The sequence below is a fragment of the Neoarius graeffei genome, chromosome 15, assembly GCF_027579695.1.
Source record: "Neoarius graeffei isolate fNeoGra1 chromosome 15, fNeoGra1.pri, whole genome shotgun sequence".
NCBI lineage: Eukaryota > Metazoa > Chordata > Actinopteri > Siluriformes > Ariidae > Neoarius > Neoarius graeffei.
Genome location: NC_083583.1, coordinates 15,068,016 through 15,089,341, shown reverse-complemented (window position 1 = coordinate 15,089,341; position 21,326 = coordinate 15,068,016). Strand labels below are relative to the sequence as shown.

General features: G+C 42.0%; 1 protein-coding gene across 3 annotated transcripts in view; it reads right to left on the bottom strand.

Annotated features, from left to right (window-relative positions):
- LOC132899193 (zinc finger protein 609-like) overlaps positions 1-20,136 on the bottom strand; it is a 225,286-nt gene extending 205,150 nt beyond the window's left edge. For all 3 annotated transcript variants that reach the window (XM_060940896.1, XM_060940895.1, XM_060940897.1), the window contains exon 1: positions 19,654-20,136. The gene's annotated coding sequence lies outside the window, so the exon portion shown is untranslated. The remainder of the gene's footprint in view (positions 1-19,653) is intronic.
- Between the last annotated feature and the right edge of the window lie 1,190 nt (positions 20,137-21,326).

Genomic DNA, 21,326 nt, shown 5'->3' with positions numbered 1-21,326 from the left:
ACGGCAGCCGCTGAAAGCGTGTCTGTAAACAATGCTGCATTTTACCACGATTTGAACGCTCGAGCGAAGATTCGATACAAAGAGAAGATAGATATGTGTGGTTTTGACCCATATTTAAAAAAGTCTGATTTTTCTGAAGATAAGACACTTCTGCTGACCATCGAGTACTCGGATATCACGTTCTATCTGGTTTGGCTGCCGAAGAATCGAGTCCGACCTTGGACGAAACACAGCCCGTTTTCTGAGCGGGAGCCCAGTCTGGATTGTTTCTATCGTACAATTCTGCTGGCGCTCCTAGAAGCGAAATGCTAATACACGTGTTCAAATTATAACAACAACCGAGTGAACCACGACGAGAGAACGCCCATTTTATAGCAAAATTCTAGCAACACGAAATAAAATTCTTCCATGATATTATCGAGAGAGCTTTTGAATCTCACCTGAGATAAAACGATGACTGCAAACACGAGCTGTTTTGGTTTTCGCCTCTGTTAGATCAGCCCTGCCGATGTTGTTCGGCCGTGCTCGTCTCCTCTCCGTACTAAGCCTCAGAGTTTCCTCGCCCTCTTTCCGAATCACGGACGGAATTCTAAAAAATCGGAACGCGCCACGGTCACGAGTACTGTTGTGACCACAACCATACAGCACAAAGATACGGCAGAGCTAAAAGAACGCTTAAAGCAGCGGAAAAACAAAGAGAGTTGCGCACGCGGGACTATGTCTCGTATGGAATGTTGCTTGACCCCACGTTTGTATTTCCACCAACATGGCCGACATCCGGGTTTCTAATTTGCTTTGACGTCACTTGCAAGTCAAGGATTAAGCAAATCTGGGTAGGAGTTATATGCACCCTAGGTCCCCCTACCTTCATGTCAGAAAGAATCAAAGATCGGTGAAGAATTGAGGGAGAAGAAGCAATGTCTGTGAAAGCTGCTCGTTAGGGCTTAATTACTCCATATCTTCATTATTAATTGCAATTGTGCAAATTTGAGTAGAAGCTCTATACACCCAGGCAGCCCTACCTTCCTGCAGAATAAAAATCGGTAAAGAATCGAGAGGGAAGAAGTGGTTTTCGTGAAATGTGGCCGCCGCCGAACAGACAACACACGACGGCATCATGAGCTCATCACCTGCTGGCCGGATGAGCTAATAATCAACCTCCTTGCAAAACAAATGTCACTTTTTATTTGCATAACATTCACATTCTGCGTGAAAGTACTCATGCCAAAAACGATTCAAAATCCCCCCCCCAAAAAAAAAATTTATCATAAATTAAATCCCATAAGAAGAAAACACCTTTCATACAATTTCATGATGGAAAAAACATCTGAAACAGAATAAAAGTAAGTAATTAAAATAATAAAACTAAAAACAAGGTTAACGAATGTGCTTAGAAGTGTTAAGTGGGGGGAAAAATCTGTTTAATTGTGCAGGGTTCTCCATAAAATCTGAAGTAGCCGGCTTTAAAAAAAAATAATAATAAGGCCCAAAAAAAAAAAAAAAAAAGTGTGTTTCAGGTAACACGAAATACTAAAATAAGGTCAGTAGGTAGGAAAAAGGTTTTTTTTCTTAATTTTTTTTTAATTTTGTTCGAAAAAATTAACACAAGTAAACATCTTTTTTATTAATTAAAATTAACACAAGTAAACTTTTTTTTCGTTTCCGTTTCCGGTTGAGAGTACGTCGTGCGCGTTCTGGCTGCCGCTTCTCACCGGAGCTCTTATTTTATTTCTTTTTCTATTTTTTTTTTTCTTTCCTGTGTGTTTGTGTAGTTTGATGTTTGTTTGAGTGTTTTGTCCGCCGGTTGCGGTGTAGCTCCGGACCTAGTTTGGGGCGTCGGTTCCCTCCAGGCCTTGGTTCGCCGTGGGTGATGTCTGCGCTCCCAGCTGTGGACTGCAGTGAGCCTGTTGCTCAATTTACATCGTGGTTGTCCAGCACTCTGTGCTTTAACGCTTGGTGTGATGTTCCGAGCGATGTTGCTCGGTGGCGTCGCGGCGGCTGTGCAGGCGGTTTGGGACACACCAGCGCTCTGCGTGGCGGAGCTTCTCTGCTCGCTTTGTGGATCCACGGCGTGGTGTTCGAGCGATGTTGCTGACAGCATCACGGCGGCGGTGCTGGACATGTGGGACTTGTTTTTGTGCGCCTTTTGGTGGAACTGTGGCTGCTACACCACGGGAATTACATCCTGACCCCTACTTGGTGGACTTTTTATTTTTTATTATATTTTTATTTATTTATTTATTTTTTCTTTCCTTGTCTATAATTGTAAAGCGTCCTTGGGTTTTTTGAAAGGCGCTATATAAATTTAACTTATTATTATTATTATTATTATTATTATAATCTTACAAAATAGTATTTTGGCACAGAATCCTTTATACCACACATCATAAAATAAAAGTGTTTTAAATCTTTAAATGAATAATAAAAAAAAAAATATCGCGAGAGTTCGAGTTATGATCTACGGAAGCGTATTGCTGCCACACTCAAAAAAAACTGGCTTAGAATTAAGTAATTACGTGAAAAGATATTGTTAACAAAGTTATCACGTTTTTACAATATATTTATCATGTAATAACATATCACGTAATTTCATGATATGAACTTTTCACGTTATTTCATGATATTTTCATGTAATAACGTGAAAACACCTGATCAAGAAATAACGTGAAAATAACGTCCTAGGCTCGGCTACTTCCATTAAAAGCAGACGGCCTAGCCTAGCCTACTGTAGAACCTGGGTCGAGCAAAAACACCGAGCAAAAACATGGCTGAATCCTGAATGACTCCTATTTGTATAAATAGGGGACTACATAGGCGGCAAAATGTAGTGTTTTTCCCTACCATGGAAGTGCACTTGTATACTGAAGAGGAAGCAATTTGCATTACAGCCTTGAATGAGGATTCAAAATGGCGCCTCGGCTCAGTTTTCCTTCCTCCTTCAGTATACGAGTGCGCTTCCATGTTTATGCAGGAGGGCTGATAGAAGTGGCGAAACATTTTACTTTTTATCGTTTCTTTCACAACTTGAATGCGTTGAAACAAAAAATTATGACAAACTAACGCCGCTTACACTAAAATATCGAGGGAAATTTGTAATAAAAACTTTACGGTCGGCAATTTCGACTCGGAAATTCTCGATCGGTCGGGTTACCGGAAACACACTTTTTTTTTTTTTGGCCTAATAATAGTAGTAAGGGAATCTGGAATGTTTGAATTCTACATGCCTTCTGGTGCATTCTCGGCTCATAAATTACTAACCATTTCCCTGTAAAATACTTGCAAAATATGTATGAAATTTCCCTCCAGATATTTGTGGGCTTGGCTTTCTCAGTTGCCCTCTGTAGTACGCTGCCCGGCTCAGTAACATAACTACATACGCTACGGTGTAGCCACGTGGTCCGGCTCAGCCGATCAGAGCACGAGAATCGATCAACAAACATGGCGTCGCTTCTGGTCATGCTAGACCTGAATCGAAGACAATTTCGTGGTAGAATAATTGGATTTGCAGCAAATTATGGGCAGTGGAGACGATCTAAATCGCTTGAACATTGAAAAGCAAGTTTTATTGCTTTCTGGGATCGAGTAGCCGGCGCAGAGCGTCTGTTTCGGCAGAGAAAACCGCCAGTCGCCGGAGCTTGTGGACATCTCCGATTGTGTTTTTCATCATCTTCTGATAAATCTTTAATCCTAACGTGTTGGTGTTGCATCACTTCAGTCATCCCGGCTACCAAACGGCTCAGAAACGAACGAACCTGTTTTTGACTCATAATAATGATGGGACGTGCTGGTTGAGCGAGATGTACACAATCATCTCATCTCATCTCATTATCTGTAGCCGCTTTATCCTTCTACAGGGTCGCAGGCAAGCTGGAGCCTATCCCAGCTGACTACGGGCGAAAGGCGGGGTACACCCTGGACAAGTCGCCAGGTCATCACAGGGCTGACACATAGACACAGACAACCATTCACACTCACATTCACACCTACAGTCAATTTAGAGTCACCAGTTAACCTAACCTGCATGTCTTTGGACTGTGGGGGAAACCGGAGCACCCGGAGGAAACCCACGCGGACACGGGGAGAACATGCAAACTCCACACAGAAAGGCCCTCGCCGGCCCCGGGACTCGAACCCAGGACCTTCTTGCTGTGAGGCGACAGCGCTAACCACTACACCACCGTGCCGCCCATGTACACAATCAGATATGCGCAAAAGATTCATCATGAAGCTGTAAACTCTAACGTATGAGCAGACTGCGAATGGATAAGGCGCGGCTACCTTTCTCTGGAGGTTTACGGAGGTTGCGGTTCATCTGGAGAAAGGTAGATGCACTGTGTACGTTCTGTAGACTTCAACAAGGAGACAACGAAAGTCAGTTCACTAACGAAACCGGAGAGCGGAAATGAAATGAAAAACTTGAGACTGAGACCATTTTCCTCTTTGTGATCGAACAGCTCTTGCAGTGTCGCTCATCTTTGGTCTGATGAGCAGCCTTCGGCGATTAGAGGATCTGATGCACAAGTGTGTTTCGAAACGTAGAGTGGCAGATTTTTTCATACGTTTCTGTCTCTGTGCCGCTCGGGCGGATGACTGGAAAAGTCTTAGGCACATGGTTTTAAAAAGATAATAATTAAAAAAAAAAAAAAACGCTGTCGACCAAAAACAGCTTAAAAATAGTGAAATTAAATGTTTCAACATTAAATAAAACTAAGCAGTAAGCCATAATACACGAAACTAAGTCAATATTTGGTGTGAGACGACTCTTTGCTTTAAAAAAAAAAAAAAAAGTAGTTTCAGGTACAATGAGTGCAGTCTGATAAAGAAATGAGCTGTAGGTTTCACAAAGATATCACTTTGACTATCACACTCGCTTCTTCATTTTGCACCAAAACCCAGTAGCCTTCATAATGTTTGCTTTTTTAATCTGAAAAGTGCTCTCTGTTATGTCATATGCTTCTCAGATACAAACTTTTTTTTTCCCCTGTAACGTTTAATTTTGTGCTGGACAATTACGAACGTTTGGACTCTAAAATGTTTTTGTCCTGACTCAGTCAGTACGTTTACATGCACATCCAAATCGAGCTGCTGTCGGTAATCGAGCTAAGGGTCCCAGCAGGGGTGCCAGAGAAATCCAATCCTACATGCACACAAGGAAATCAAGCTATTGTGTGAGGTGCATTGTGCACCCGAGCCACAGGTGGCGCAACACGCCCCATCGTGTTGGTACACTTCCGGTTGTCGTCATGAAGAAGAGCTATTCAAGAGTATAAACAAAGTTATCAGTTCCGTGTTCTCCACTGCACGTTTTTCTCCCGTCCATGAATTTTAATATATTCAACTCCTTAAGCTGAATGAGCATGAACTCTGTCTCCTCATTGCTCCAGAAGTGCACGTTTCTGCTCGCCATTTTCTCTTCTTCGTTTGTTCCTCCTGACCTCTTCTGCTGCTCGCTACTACTACTGTTGTCATGCCGACCGAGGCTGTTGTGTTTCCCGCTTGTGGTCTCGTCACTCGTCGCTTCCGGAAGGGGCAGTGCTGAAGTAAGTAGCTTGACTACGTAGCTTGATAGGGTTTACATGCACTAAGTAGCTCGGCTACAATCGCATAATCTAGGTCGTGTAGCTCGATTACGAGAAATCCAGTTCGGTTCAATTTCAGCCTAGCTAAGGTGTTTCCATGGCATTTAGAACTTCGATTTCAGTCGAGCAACAGCAGAAATTCGATCTTCTCTATGTGCATGTAAACGCACTCACTGTTGAAGTCTCATCTCATTATCTCTAGCCGCTTTATCCTTCTACAGGGTCGCAGGCAAGCTGGAGCCTATCCCAGCTGACTACGGGCGAAAGGCGGGGTACACCCTGGACAAGTCGCCAGGTCATCACAGGGCTGACACATAGACACAGACAACCATTCACACTCACATTCACACCTACGGTCAATTTAGAGTCACCAGTTAACCTAACCTGCATGTCTTTGGACTGTGGGGGAAACCGGAGCACCCGGAGGAAACCCACGCGGACACGGGGAGAACATGCAAACTCCACACAGAAAGGCCCTCGCCGGCCACGGGGCTCGAACCCAGGACCTTCTTGCTGTGAGGCGACAGCGCTAACTGTTGAAGTCATAAAATAGAAATCTATAACGAAGTCTGTACAGGGGGGGGGGAAGAAAGACTAAGACTTTTGCACAGTACTGTAGGTCCAACATGGTATTTATTTATGAGTAAATGAGGAAACAAACCCCAAAAAAAAAATTCAAGGGTGCTCCAAGAGTACAATATCCTCCGCTGGCAACTCGGCCTTAACTCTGGTAAAATGTAACTGAATTGAACGAAATTGCAATATGCGTATTACCGACATATAACAAAGAATCCTGCCAAGTTTTGTGAAATTCCTCCAAAAAAAATTCTGAAAGGAGTTGATTCCAGAAGGCGAGTACCCTTCCTGGGACGGACAGATGGATGGACGGATGGACACTGCCATGACATAATCCCCCTTCGGGCCTTTCGGCCAGCGCAGGATAAAACCTTTTCACCAAATTACATGAAATTCCTCAAAAATTATGAGGGAAGTTGATTTCAGAAAGCAAGCACACCTGGGTGAAATTGCCAAAATTTGTTAATAATCAAGGACATAACTGGTAAAATCTGCCCAAATTAAACTAAATTTTAATCTGCGTATAACAAGGCCTTTTGCCGAGCTTTGAGAAATTTGTCCAAAAGTTATGAGAGGAGTTGATGTCAGAAGGTAAGCACACCTTCATGAAATTATCAAAAGTAAAATTTTGTTAAAGGGGAACTGATGTAAGGCCATCCTTAAAAAAAAATCCGTTTCCTGTCCACCAGGTGAGCAAAAAAAATTTCAGTCGGGAGGGAGGGATTTATTTTATTTTTTATTATATATGGATGGATAAGAAATCGCAATGCTGTGTTTGCTTTTTCTTTCAGTGCTTTTTTTTATTACAAAAGCAGACACATTTAATAAAATGACAGTTAAATCAACTGAAACTTGTACAAAAACTAAGTTAGCATTTTAAATGCTGACTGCAACATTTGCAAAACTTTTACAAAGGTACTTAAAATGTCCGACGCACGGACTTTTTGTAGTTCTAAATCGGCCGTTAGGCCTAGTTCGGATGAAATTACACTATTAAAATGATCACTGAATGATTTGTTTTTCCTGAATCTTTACTATTTTGTTGTTCGCTAGAATACCATTTTGTGATTTCACACTTAAGCAAATGTTTGAAAACTCCGGATCTCCTTCCTTCATGGTGGCTGCCATTTTTTTGTGCCGCACGGCGCATGCGCAGAGCTGATTCAACAGGGCTTTCCACAAGCGCCGGCTGGCGGCCATACAGCCGACTACACAATTAAGTCCAGCCGGCTACTTTAATGACTATTTTTGTAGCCCACAGGCTCTAAATATTAATTTTCGATTTTAATAAAATTAAATGTTTATCTAACGGACTGACAATAATGTCAAACTGAACCGTTGATCAAGGGAGAGTAACTCATCCGCGCCCTGACATGCGGTGTGCGCGCGCACTCAGCTGCGTGAATGTGTCATGCACCGAAAATAAGAGATTTACAAGCCAGGAACGCCTCATGATGCAAGAAAAGAAAGATAATTTACTGTCATTTTATTTTGTATTTGAGTAAAGTGAATAAATAAATGGTCTGTGGAAAATACATTTACATCCTGGGAACTGCGTGCACAGGAGTTTATTCTGTGTTTACTCCCCCCGGCCGGCTACTTATTTGTCATGGCTGGCTAGTATGAGCCTTAGTGGAAAGCCCTGGGAATGCGGAAATGTCAAGTTCGAATTTAGATTTACAAACCTGAAAAAAATGTCGAAAAAACGGCGTTAAAAAAAAAAAAATTCACCCGCACAAACGGCACTCATCCGGCCGGTGGACCGGAAACAGAACAATTTTTAATAATGGCCTAATTTTTAAATTTGCTTTATTTCTTAATTAACGTGTTAGTCAATTACATTTTCGGTTTTATTAGCCTTATATCGTGACTCGCATCGGCATATTATATTACACTTATCGGCCTTTTGCCATGTTGAACGTAGTTCGTTTGGTCCACGGCGGGCGTCGCTTTTCCGCGCGATCTTCACGAGACTTGTGCGAGACTTCAAACGTGAAGAGTCAGCGCCGCCATTTTGAAAACTGTTTACGCAGCGGCCAGATCGCCATATCATTCCGATTTAGATTAATTGCCAGCTTCATCAGTGATGGAGATTATTCCATACGACCCCGAACCAACGTAGAGTAGAGAACAATTGGAAAGATGACAGGATAAGGACGAGTCCGTCGTGCTGGTATTAACGTCATTACTGTCGCACAATTAAAACGTGCCAGATCAGGCGGCTGGTGGGTTTTCAAAATAACAAATACATGTTATACTGAGCGCATTTCCCACATAATCCTCACTAAGGTTTCTGACAGCACTACAAAATGGCGTCCTTGCTATATAGTGCCCTATATAGTGAGTAGGGTTGCGATTTTGGACATGGGGAAAACTCCCGACTTGATTACGTCAGCATTCGAAATAGGGCGCGCGCGTCTTTTGACGACGTTGGCAGATGTCGGTCACTTTGATTTCCGCTGTACGTTTTACTTCCGTCCTACGATGTCTCGCGCAGGTAACAACGAATCTCGTTTACGGCCGTCGCTTTGACATACGGACTGATGTATTACAGAGCATATTTCAAACGCTCATAACTTGCTCTAGCAGTGACACAATAGCGATCAAAAATGCATTCCGATATTTAATAAAATGAGAAATTGAATTTTGATAATTAAAAAAAAAATTGCCTTCAGTTCCTCTTTAATCAAGGGCTGTAACTCTGGTAAAATGTAACTGAATTGAACGAAATTACAATATGCGTATTACCGACATATAACAAAGAATCCTGCCAAGTTTTGTGAAATTCCTCCAAAAATTGTAAGAGGAGATGGTTTCAGAAGGTGAGTGCCCTTCTCAGGATGAACAGACGGCTGGACATCGCGACGACATAATCCCCTTTTGGGCCTTTCGGCCAGCGGGGGATTTAAAAAAAAAAAAAGCCACTTCATGATGCTTTGTGACGCAACCAAAGTGAAGATGACTGCAAATATTCTAACATACAAACAGCAAGAGCTAACAAGACAAGAAAGCTGTCGAGACGCACTGTTCACGCTGATGAATAGAACAGCTCTTCCCCAGTATATTAGTTATTCTGGATGCTCGCTCACCATCACCACTGATTACAAGGAATTAAACTGATTAAAATACTTAGAGATTAAGCACAGATACTTAACCCTGCTATCATCACTCCTGTTAGAACACTGACTGACAGTATTGTTACAGTACTCAAGACTACTCCATCTGTTTTCACGCCGATCGTTTCTTCTTTTCTTATTTGTTTGCCTGGTAGACGTACGGTACCGTCTTGCGGGAGACACCGTGCTGCGTTCAAGATGAAGTTGCAGCTTCTAATTTCCATTACAACCAGTAAAACACACCAAACGTCCTGCAGGGTGAGGATACAGTACGGTACTGTGCAAAAGTCCTAGTCCCCCTAATTTTTTTTTTCATACAGACTTTACAGATTTCTATTTTATTACTTCGACATTATCGAGTCAGTAAAAAACGGTTTGTATCTGAGCAGCATATTCCATAAGAGCACTTTTCAGATTAAAAAAGAAACCATAATGAAGGCTGCTGGGTTTTGGCGCAAAATGAAGAAGCGAGTGTGACAGTCAAAAGGGGTGTTCACACGGCACATATTTGCATCGATGCTGCACCGATACTGTATGTTTTGTTGCGATATATCTTACACCGGTGTAAATTTTGTGGAGTGTTCACACGTCACAAACCTGCTTACTAGAGAGAAGCGTGTTAGCACCGGTGCAGCCCCACTTGCGTTCACACGGCAGTTTTTGCGACCGTGCTATACGATAGTAATAACGCGGAAATGAAATATGCGCATGCGTGAAAATGTACTTCCTTTTCCCGGTTGTCATGGCATCACCAAGCGCCGGGAAAACGACGTGGATGAAGACACCAGTGTTGCCAGATACTGCTGACGTTTTCCAGCCCAAAATATGTTCAAATCCGCCAAAATGCACTTAAAACCGCCCAATCTGGCAACACTGGAAGACACGCAGTTCTGTTGTTGATATTCGCCATTTTGGAAGCACAAAATACCAGGATGCAAATTATGCAATGCCCGTATGTAATCAACTCTCCTCACGCGTAGCGAGTCTACCCCTGTAGCGTTCAGACGTCCCATTTTATATCGGTGCTGCCCCGCAAACTAGCATTTACTCCGGAGTAAATTTCTTAAACCACCTCCCGAGCAGGGTTAGATTTGCACCGGTTTAAGCAGCTTTCAGGGGCAACACCGGTATAACTTTGTACCGTGTGAACGCTCTACCGGGGCAGCCCCGGTGCTACACCGGAGTAAAAGTTGCCGTGTGAACACCCCTTAAGTGTCCAGAAGAACTGCGACTGGTTCTGGAAGATGCTCAGTAAAACCTACAGCTCATTTCCTTATAAAGCTGCACTCATTGGACCTGAGACTTTTTTTTTTAAAGCAAAGGGAATGTCATCTCACACCAAATAACGACTTTGTCTCATTTATTATGGCTTACTGCTTACAGTATTTTTTTTTAAATGTTGAAACGTTTCATTTCATTATTCTTAAGCCAATTTTGGTCTCCAACATTTCTTTCCACGTGCCTGAGACTTTTATACAGGACTGTAAATAAATAAAAAGAAATCAGTAAAAAATCCAGAAATTGAGATTTCCACATTGTTGGTCATAAGACTTACAAGATTACATCATATTACATGATTGTATATGTAGAGTTATAAATATTTGTATAACTATTACTTTTTTTTTATTGTGATTACATAGATAAACGTATCATTCTACATAAAACCCAGGGTTTGTCTTTACAACTACAGCAAAAATGATTTTGTAATCATTTCTTATTCTTAATTTTTTCTGCAAAGAAGCTGAAACGAAACTCAACAATTTTTATCATAAATCAAATTATTTTTTACGCCGTTTTGACTGGCTACAAATCACTGCCTACAAATAACGTCTGCTCATGCGCAGTTACTTCACACTTTTGTCAACATGGCTCGATTTCTTTGTCATCGTTTGACTCATCGTGCGAACTTTAATCAGTATTTTTAAAAAAAAAACTGAATGATAAAACTCGGGTTTCACAAAATATTGTGATTTGTTAGGTGTCTCGCAAGCGATTATTTGCCTCGACAAACATTTCATTGCTTGCTTGCCACTAACATGACATTTTGTTCAACCTCCTCCAATAATTGCTTATTATTCGTACGATATTATACTCCGTTCTTTCTAATAGACAATTCAATGTAATAAAATTTGTTCTCAGTTGCAACAGATGCATTGAAAATCAGGAAGAGATGAATGCTATTGAAGATGAAGCTTTAAGCTGTGTTCACACTTATACTGGTACGAAAGTGGTATAACTGTATCGATACAAAGTGTACCGGTACAGTTTAGTGCATCTGTCCTAGGGCTGTGCCGATAGACGATGCCATCGTCCATCGACGATGGTGGTCATCCATCACGATGGAGAGCCACCATCGTGATACCACGCCCCCTCCTGTCATAAACATGCATATACGGTATCATCTGGGCCTATTTAACCTAAAAAGTTAGTTTTTTGTTAGTTTAGTTAGTTAGTTTTGTTTAATATATAAATATATTATATAACATATATAAATACATAATTATATAAATCATTATAAAGTAATGTCCTATTACCGCTTGTTCACGTAGGCTATGGTGCAGGGACGTGCTAGTGAACATAACGTGGTTACACAAATACAGTATGCTACTAATAATAAATTTTGACTTCATTTTTTAGCCTACACTATACTTTTAATGTAAAATTTGTCATGTTGTTCAAACAAATAGCCACTATTAACAGTCGGGAAATATTGCACCTTATCAAACGGCAGTGAAGCGCAGACTTCGGCAGAAGTCAAATAACTTTAATCTGGTAAATAGGCCTACTTTCAGACTCAGAATGGTCCACTCTAAGCCATAATGTCAAACCAAATGGAAGAATGAAGGTGATTCTGATAAATGTAAAGACAGTTAAAAAAAAAACAATATTAAATCATGATTTTAAAAGCTGGTGCAATAATTCAAACACTAACAAATTGGAAAAATTAGCGCGTTCAAGTGCGCACTAAAGGCCGAAACGCATCTTCAATTGATATGGTGTAAATAAACAATGAGTAATAGCTTAAGTGTAGTTTCTTCTCATAGTTTGAATACTAGTCTTTCATTGTTAGAGCAGATTAATATCTTGCCGTGATCAGTGAGTGCTCGGGGAGGTTCATTTCCACCTGCGCTTTGCGCAGCTCATTTCTCCGAAGCCAGCTGTGCGCAAACGCAGTGTTGACTACTCGGCAAACTCCAAACGCTCGGTCTGTACTGGCCCTCTGTTGCGCAAGCGAGTTGGTTATGGCCAGGTTCAAGGCCAAATATTCCACATCACCTAGCGCTTTTTTTTTCCTTTACGTGCCAAAGCCTCGGATGAGTATCTAATACTTTTAATAATAATAATAATAATAATAATATATTTAATAACATGGTATTAAAATCCCCCCCGCCCACGATATCATCGTCCATCACGATGTTTGCACTGTAAACATCGTCGATGCCAATTAAGGGGACATCGCACAGCCCTAATCTGTCCACACTAGCAAGAAATGTTCTTTCACGGAAGTTGAAATGCGCGTGCGCGAAATGTTTCCGTGGTTACCGAGTAACTTCCTTCCGAGAATATGGCGGATGAAACAACGCGTGTGTGCTTTTTGTCGTCAATGTACAGTCTGTATTTCTGGTGGTCATTTATTCAGTCGAGTCGTATAAAACACGCGAGGCAGTTGAGAAAGAAACAAAGAAAACGAATCTCCGTTCTTCACTAACTGTTCCTGGCATCGCTCGTCTCCCCAAAGCTCCAACAAACACACAACTTCGTTTTTGCTCCATGTAGCTCCACGGTCGTTTTGAGCCATTTTGACGTTTTATTTACAGCTGGAAAGCACGGGCGTATTGTATTGTATGAATAACCCGGAAGACGTAGGAACGGTTCATTGCGCTTGCGCATTATATTTGTATCGATACAGAGCCGCTTCATCTGTCCACACTACAGCGAAGTGCTACAGTACCGATACTGTACCGGTACGAAACCCATACATTTGTGGGTTTCGTACCGATACAGTTATACCGCTACAGTACCGGTATAGTTGCTAGTGTGGACAGGTGTTGCGGTACGAAAGTAGTATCGTATCGGTACAAAATCCCTAGTGTGGACAGGGTAAAGCGAATAGAGCGTCAAATCAAACATCGGACGCTGAACTTGGGGAAAACCTGGTGATAAAAGGACGATGATAATGAACGCTCCAAAATGGATGCTACAGGCAAAATAAGCATCACTGCACCTCACGTCCCATCGCTAGTTAACATTACACTTGTTCTGACGCCAAAAGACGCCTATTGTTCTCGAAGGTCATCAACCTTCATTTTGTGCCTTTTTTTTTTTTTAAGTATCAGTTCAGGCGCCAGCATCAGAAAAAACCCAAACCACAAACGCGTCCTTGTTAAAGGGTGCCATTATTTTTGCCCTGGCTCAACAGCTAGACGTCTTCGTTTTTCGGACTGCTTTCTTTCAAGTCGTTCATATAAAATGAGTAATTTTCATTCTTCGCGTCATGACTTGAAGTAAAGAACGGATTTAAACTCGACAGCGTAACGTTGGAGGAAACGTCACAGTAAATTAAACGACTTGAACCTGACCAATCAGAGTTCATATTAGCGACTCTATATGCAAATACAAACCGCACAAAGAGAGCAAGAACGTCAGATACGAACTTTTTCTGAACTGGATTTTTATGAATAACGCGTTTTTGATATTAAACACTACTATATAAACAATTTACGAATAAATCTGTTAGTAAACAGGCCTACTGTGTATGTGGGTTTTTTTGGGGGGTGGGTGGGACCACATTGTTTCTAGGAAAGCAGAACCATTCGGGACAGGGGAGATGATCTTTACAGTTTCATCATGTTCAAAGATTTCTAATAAAACTCATTTCGTTTTCACCACAGGCTTGTGCTTCGTTAAAACGCTCACCTGATACCACAGAACTGTGATATTACTCCGATATGATGTAGGTGTCAACCTGGGAAAGTTATCATCGGAAGTGTCAGACTGATTTGATTAATCAACTGTGTAGGTCAGGACTGGTGGAAATCACCACGGCGTAGTTTCACATGTTCACTTTAGTCAAACCAAACCAAACCAAGGGCACGGTTTCGGAAGAGAGATGAGGAATAAAATCAGTCAGCAGATGGTTTGGAAATGAGTTTTGATGCCACACAAACTGTCTGGTTCAAAAAGCTCAGGTATGTCTTTAATCAGACTGCGCTGCCATGACGACGTGATCATCTGACTGAGGTGCATTTTGTCCAATTTGTTAGACACCTGAGCAGAGCTCGACATTAACGGTAGTCCGACTGTCTGGGACAACCAAATGTTTGGTCCGGATGAGTCAAAATCACTATTTTTATAGTAATTATTCAAGAGTTACATCAATAAAGTTCCAACAAAACTAGCTCAATCCCCTCATACCCCTTTTCCACCAAATCAGTTCCAGGGCTGGTTCACAACTCGTTCAACTTGCGAGCCAGCTGAGAACCAGTTTACTTTTCCATCGCTCGCGGTGCTAAGCGGAGCCACGTCATTACGTCGCTGTATACGTCATTACGTCGCTGTATACGTCAGTTATGTCGCTGTACACGGAAGTTACGGCGCTACGTTTACATAAACCTTGGCGCGAATATCAAAGCAAAAACAACACGGAAGAAGCAGCAGCGGCAACAACAATAATAATAATAATGGATGACTTTGCGTTTGTACAGCTGCGGCTTCTCGCAGCTTAAAAATGGCGATCTTTCACGGTCTTGTTATTGCTGTTGGTCTTAACAACTCCGCCCCCCGCTGACATAAGCGGTTCTTTCCTCTGGCCCAGCAGAGAGTTGGTGCTAGCCTGGAACCGGTTTTTCTGGCCCCAGAGCCAGTTCTTTGTCAGTGGAAACAGAAAACCCGGTTCCAAACTAAGCACTGGCCCCAAACCAGCCCTGGAACTGCTTTGGTGGAAAAGGGACACCTGTGATCCAGCAGTGTTATTGTTGATGAAATTCCATGGAAGCCGAGCATAGCAGGGGTGTGTGTGAAAAATAGTCACGTTGTAATATCCAATTATAGATTATAAGACTTCATCAAAATGGCAATCAAATACCTCAATAAAATAAATATCTGTGGTGAATCTTCATTTCATTCGGACATTTTATTGTATTTTTCTTTTGTATGGTTCACATTAACATTAACCATCACAAACGTTATAAAATATTTTGCAGTAATTTTACGACAGTGCCGAACTCGCTCACGGTTTGTCATCATTCACAGCACGATTCTGTCGCCCTTGTCATGTCCAACTCGGTTTCTTGTTTCCGGTTTCATTTCTTTAATTTATAGTTCATGTTTGACTGGATTAATCAGGTTCTAATTTTATTTCCTCCAGAAGCTTTGAATTTGGGTGAGTCTAACTAGACACCATAATGGGGCTTTGGATAGTTTTTGTTCATTGCTACAGTTAAAGTTTTATTGAAAAGTTATAAATCATTAAAGCATAAATGATTATCATAACTAGATCTATACTTGCTTTTTAGTAAGCATTGTTAATCACTTTCCTTTTACTGAACTGGTAAATACATAAGAATAAAAAGGTTATGATCAGGATGACTGGATTAAAAAGTTAATGTTGAGCCCTGCTGAGGGGAGAAAATGGCCACAAACTAGTATTTAACTAGAACGGCGGCTACAATTATCGACACCTTTTCAGATTTACCAATAAAAACAAACAAACAAACAGGTGAGTTTCAGTTACAACAGTTATTATTAGTTAATTAATCAACCGGAAGACCCGCCCTCACCCTTTGATCTTGTCATCTGATGACAGCTCTTTACCTGAATTGAACATTTTTTTAAGTACGGTCAGCAATTTGAGGAAAACCCGGACGTTATCGTCACACGGTGGAAAGATCATGGACATGTTTTTACTGATCAAATTCACCGATATTTCATGATCTCCTTGTCGAAACCTACTTTGTTTCTGACTCTTTCATTCGACAGTCGCCATTTTGTATCTAAACACGCGTTTGAGAAGTCGCGTGAGGTGTCGATAATAGTGATCACTTTCACCGGTGTCCACCATTATCGACACCCTGTGGAATTAAGTGACCTTTACTACGGTTATGGATCGATCTTTGTGTAAATATTCAGATTTTTCTATTCCATTCAGAAAAAAAAATTATTTTGCAGTTTGTTGTAAATCTCTACCACATATTACAATATCAGACATTTTATATTTTGGTTGGAGGAATGACATGCGACCTTTGAGCTGGATTTTCATGTGATTACGATGTCAACTGCCTGACATTTATTGGTAAATTACAAAACTAGAAATTAATACAAACAACAAATGATTAACAATGTGATCTACAAAAATACTTCAAAAGTGGAACAAAAAGATTTTCAGACGCAGGTTAAACATTATCAGTTCATTTATTCACATACATTAGAATTACTTCCTCATTTACGTAAACAGCGACATCCATATATTTATATAAAAAAGATATTTTGTACTAAATATAAGTCTGTAAAACAAATCTTAAATAAAAACTATGTTTTGTTAACTTAATACCACATACTGATGAGTTTTTTTTATAAATAATTATCTGGGGTGTCGATAATTGTGGAACGCGTCGGTAATGGTGGACAAAGGCGACGATAACGGTGGACAAAGGCGACGATACTTGTGGAACGGTGTCGATAACGGTGGACAAAGGCGTCGATACTTGTGGAACGGTGTCGATAACGGTGGACAAAGGCGTCGATACTTGTGAAACGGTGTCGATAACGGTGGACAAAGGCGTCGATAATTGTGGACAAAGGCGTCGATAACGGTGGACAAAGGCGTCGATAACGGTGGACAAAGGCGTCGATACTTGTGGAACGGTGTCGATAACGGTGGACAAAGGCGTCGATACTTGTGAAACGGTGTCGATAACGGTGGACAAAGGCGTCGATAATTGTGGACAAAGGCGTCTAACGGTGGACAAAGGCGTCGATAACGGTGGACAAAGGCGTCGATAACGGTGGACAAAGGCGTCGATACTTGTGGAACAGTGTCGATAATTGTGGACAAAGGCGTCGATACTTGTGGAACGGTGTCGATAATTGTGGACAAAGGTGTCGATACTTGTGGAACGGTGTCGATAATTGTGGACAAAGGTGTCGATACTTGTGGAACGGTGTCGATAACTGTGGACAAAGGCGTCGATACTTGTGGAACGGTGTCGATAACGGTGGACAAAGGCGTCGATACTTGTGGAACGGTGTCGATAACGGTGGACAAAGGTGTCGATACTTGTGGAACGGTGTCGATAACGGTGGACAAAGGCGTCGATACTTGTGGAACGGTGTCGATAACGGTGGACAAAGGCGTCGATACTTGTGGAACGGTGTTGATAATGGTGGACAAAGGCATCGATAACGGTGGACAAAGGCATCAATACTTGTGGAACGGTGTCAATAACGGTGGACAAAGGCGTCGATAACGGTGGACAAAGGCGTCGATAATGGTGGACAAAGGCGTCGATACTTGTGGAACGGTGTCGATAATTGTGGACAAAGGCGTCGATACTTGTGGAACGGTGTCGATAATTGTGGACAAAGGCGTCGATACTTGTGGAACGGTGTCGATAATTGTGGACAAAGGCGTCGATACTTGTGGAACAGTGTCAATAACGGTGGACAAAGGCGTCGATACTTGTGGAACGGTGTCGATAACGGTGGACAAAGGCATCGATAACGGTGGACAAAGACGTTGATACTTGTGGACCGGTGTCGATAACGGTGGACAAAGGCGTCGATAATGGTGGACAAAGGCGTCGATAATGGTGGACAAAGGCGTCGATAATGGTGGACAAAGGCATCGATAATGGTGGACCGGTGTCGATAACGGTGGACAAAGGCGTCGATAACGGTGGACAAAGGCGTCGATACTTGTGGACCGGTGTCGATAACTGTGGACAAAGGCGTCGATAACTGTGGACAAAGGCGTCGATAACTGTGGACCGGTGTCAATAACTGTGGACAAAGGCGTTGATATTTGTGGACCGGTGTCGATAACTGTGGACAAAGGCGTCGATACTTGTGGACCGGTGTCGATAACTGTGGACAAAGGCGTCGATATTTGTGGACCGGCGTCGATAACTGTGGACAAAGGCGTCGATACTTGTGGACCAGTGTCGATAACTGTGGACAAAGGCGTCGATATTTGTGGACCGGCGTCGATAACTGTGGACAAAGGCGTCGATACTTGTGGACCAGTGTCGATAACGGTGGACAAAGGCGTCGATCCTTGTGGACCGGTGTCACATGATCTGATACACTAAGTAATCGGGAATTTTTTCCCAGCGGTAGTTTGAGTAATAATTCATACACAATTTATGTATTGAAAGTCTTTTCTACTTTTGCAACAGCCAAAAAATTGTTAAGGTGTCGATAATTGTAGCCGCTGCTCTAGTATTTAACTAGTACTTTATTTTTAATAGATAGAGGTTAGTGTGGTAAAAAAAAAGTACAGGAAAGCTTTATAGGTAGATAAATAAACAAACAAACAAACAAATCACTTTTATGGAGTGTCTAAAGTGAGAGAAGTGAAAATGAAGCGAGTTGTGTTGCTGTGAATTATTAACTAACTAGTCAGGACTTGTTTATATTGGGTAGTTTACCTCACAAACAACTTGGACAAAGTTTTAACCACAACAATAACAACAAAAACATATTCCCAACTAAATATCTCTCGCTAACATCATTTCTATGTCGCATACACAACATAACTCAGGTTTAAAAGCTGCTTAATAGTCAAATTATAATTTTAGCCAGTTCCTTTATTGTGGCTCATAAAGCTAACAACTAGCTAGTTAGCTACCTAGCTAAACAAACAAACAAACAAAAACAAACAACTTTATGATAAACTCCTGTAGCTCGCCTGTTTGAGTTCACATGACCTTCCTTCTTCCTTGCTTGACTCTTATTTAATAAATATTTATTTATATTAGTTGTTTTTTTTCGGATGAGGGAAGAAAAAAAAAGTCTTCGAAAGTAGTGAAAGCAATCCTAAACTAGGCAACAGAAAGAAGAGCCGCGGCAGAGGAGCGAGCGAGGGAGCGAGGGAGCAGGCGCTTAGCCGCTTCGCTAACAGGCTAACAGGCTGGAGAGTTAGCATTAGCATGCTAGCTCGGGGAGGCAGGGAAGGTTGCTCGGTAGGTCGATAGACAGCGATAGCACGCGTGCTAACAGCTAAACAGCGAAGTAGTGAGAGCTAGCCTGTCTTTCTCAAGCAGCACACTGAGTGACAGACAAACAGACAGACAGACAGATACTCCAGTAGCACAACAAATTAAATAAATAAATAAAGAGTGAAGATTAGAGTGAGAGAGAGAGAGAGAAAGAGAGAGAGAACTCACCCCGGTCATAATAAACTCCTATCCAGACTGGAACACTTGTGTACATTCCATAGATGAAGGAAGGAGAGAAATAATGATACAAAGAAAATAATAATAATAATAATAATGATAGTGATAGTGATGGTGGTGGTAAAAATCCCCGGAGGAACACGAGGCGCGGCGGCGGCGGGTCTCCGGGACACATCCAGCAGCGGCGGCGGCGCTCAGAGACACGGAGGAAGGCCGGAGAGTCGCTGGACCGCAGCCATCTCTCTCTCTCCCTCTCTCTCTCTCTCTCCAGGATCACCGCTCGCACGGAACGGAAAACGGCGCCGCGCGCGACCTCACAGCGGAATCACAGCGTTCCCTTTCATCCTCCCAGCGAATAAATCCCACAGCGGAGACCCGTTCCTCTCTCACTGCACTCATTCACATCCTCTCTCCGTCTGTTTCACAACCCGACTCGCTCCCTCTCTCTCTCTCTCTGTGTGTGTGTAGATGATTCTCTCTCTCTGTGTGTGTGTGTGTAGATGATCTCTCTCTCTCTCTGTGTGTGTGTGTGTAGATGATCTCTCTCTCTCTCTCTGTGTGTGTAGATGATCTCTCTCTCTGTGTCTATAAGGTGTGTGTAGATGATCTTTCTCTCTGTGTAGATGATCTCTCTCTCTCTCTCTCTGTGTAGATGATCTCTCTCTGTGTCTATAAGGTGTGTGTAGATGATCTTTCTCTCTGTGTAGATGATCTCTCTCTCTCTCTGTGTAGATGATCTCTCTCTCTCTCTCTCTCTGTGTGTAGATGATCTCTCTCTGTGTCTATAAGGTGTGTGTGTAGATGATCTTTCTCTCTGTGTAGATGATCTCTCTCTCTGTGTCTATAAGGTGTGTGTGTAGATGATCTTTCTCTCTGTGTAGATGATCTCTCTCTCTGTGTCTATAAGGTGTGTGTGTAGATGATCTCTCTCTCTCTCTCTGTAGATGATCTCTGTGTGTGTGTGTGTGTGTGTGTGTGTGTGTATGTAGATGATCTGTGTGTGTGTGTGTGTGTGTGTGTGTAGATGATTTCTGTGTGTGTGTGTGTGTGTATGTAGATCTCTGTGTGTGTGTGTGTGTGTGTGTGTGTGTGTGTGTAGATGATTTCTCTGTGTGTGTAGATCTCTCTCTCTCTGTGTAGATGATTTCTGTGTGTGTGTAGATCTCTCTCTCTCTGTGTAGATGATTTCTCTCTTTCTGTGTAGATGATTTTGTGTGTGTGTGTGTGTGTGTATAGATGATCTCTCTCTCTCTCTGTGTAGATGATCTGTGTGTGTGTGTGTGTGTGTAGATGATCTCTCTCTCTCTCTCTTTCTGTGTAGATGATGTGTGTGTGTGTGTGTGTGTGTGTGTAGATGATCTCTCTCTCTCTCTCTCTTTCTGTGTAGATGATGATGTGTGTGTGTGTGTGTGTGTGTGTGTGTGTGTGTGTGTGTGTGTGTGTGTAGATGATCTCTCTCTCTTTCTGTGTAGATGATCTGTGTGTGTGTGTGTGTGTGTGTGTGTGTGTATAGATGATCTCTCTGTGTAGATGATTGTGTGTGTGTGTGTGTGTGTAGATGATCTCTGTGTGTGTGTGTGTGTGTGTGTGTGTGTAGATGATCTCTGTGTGTGTGTGTGTGTGTGTGTGTGTAGATGATCTCTCTCTCTAAAGTGAACGATGGG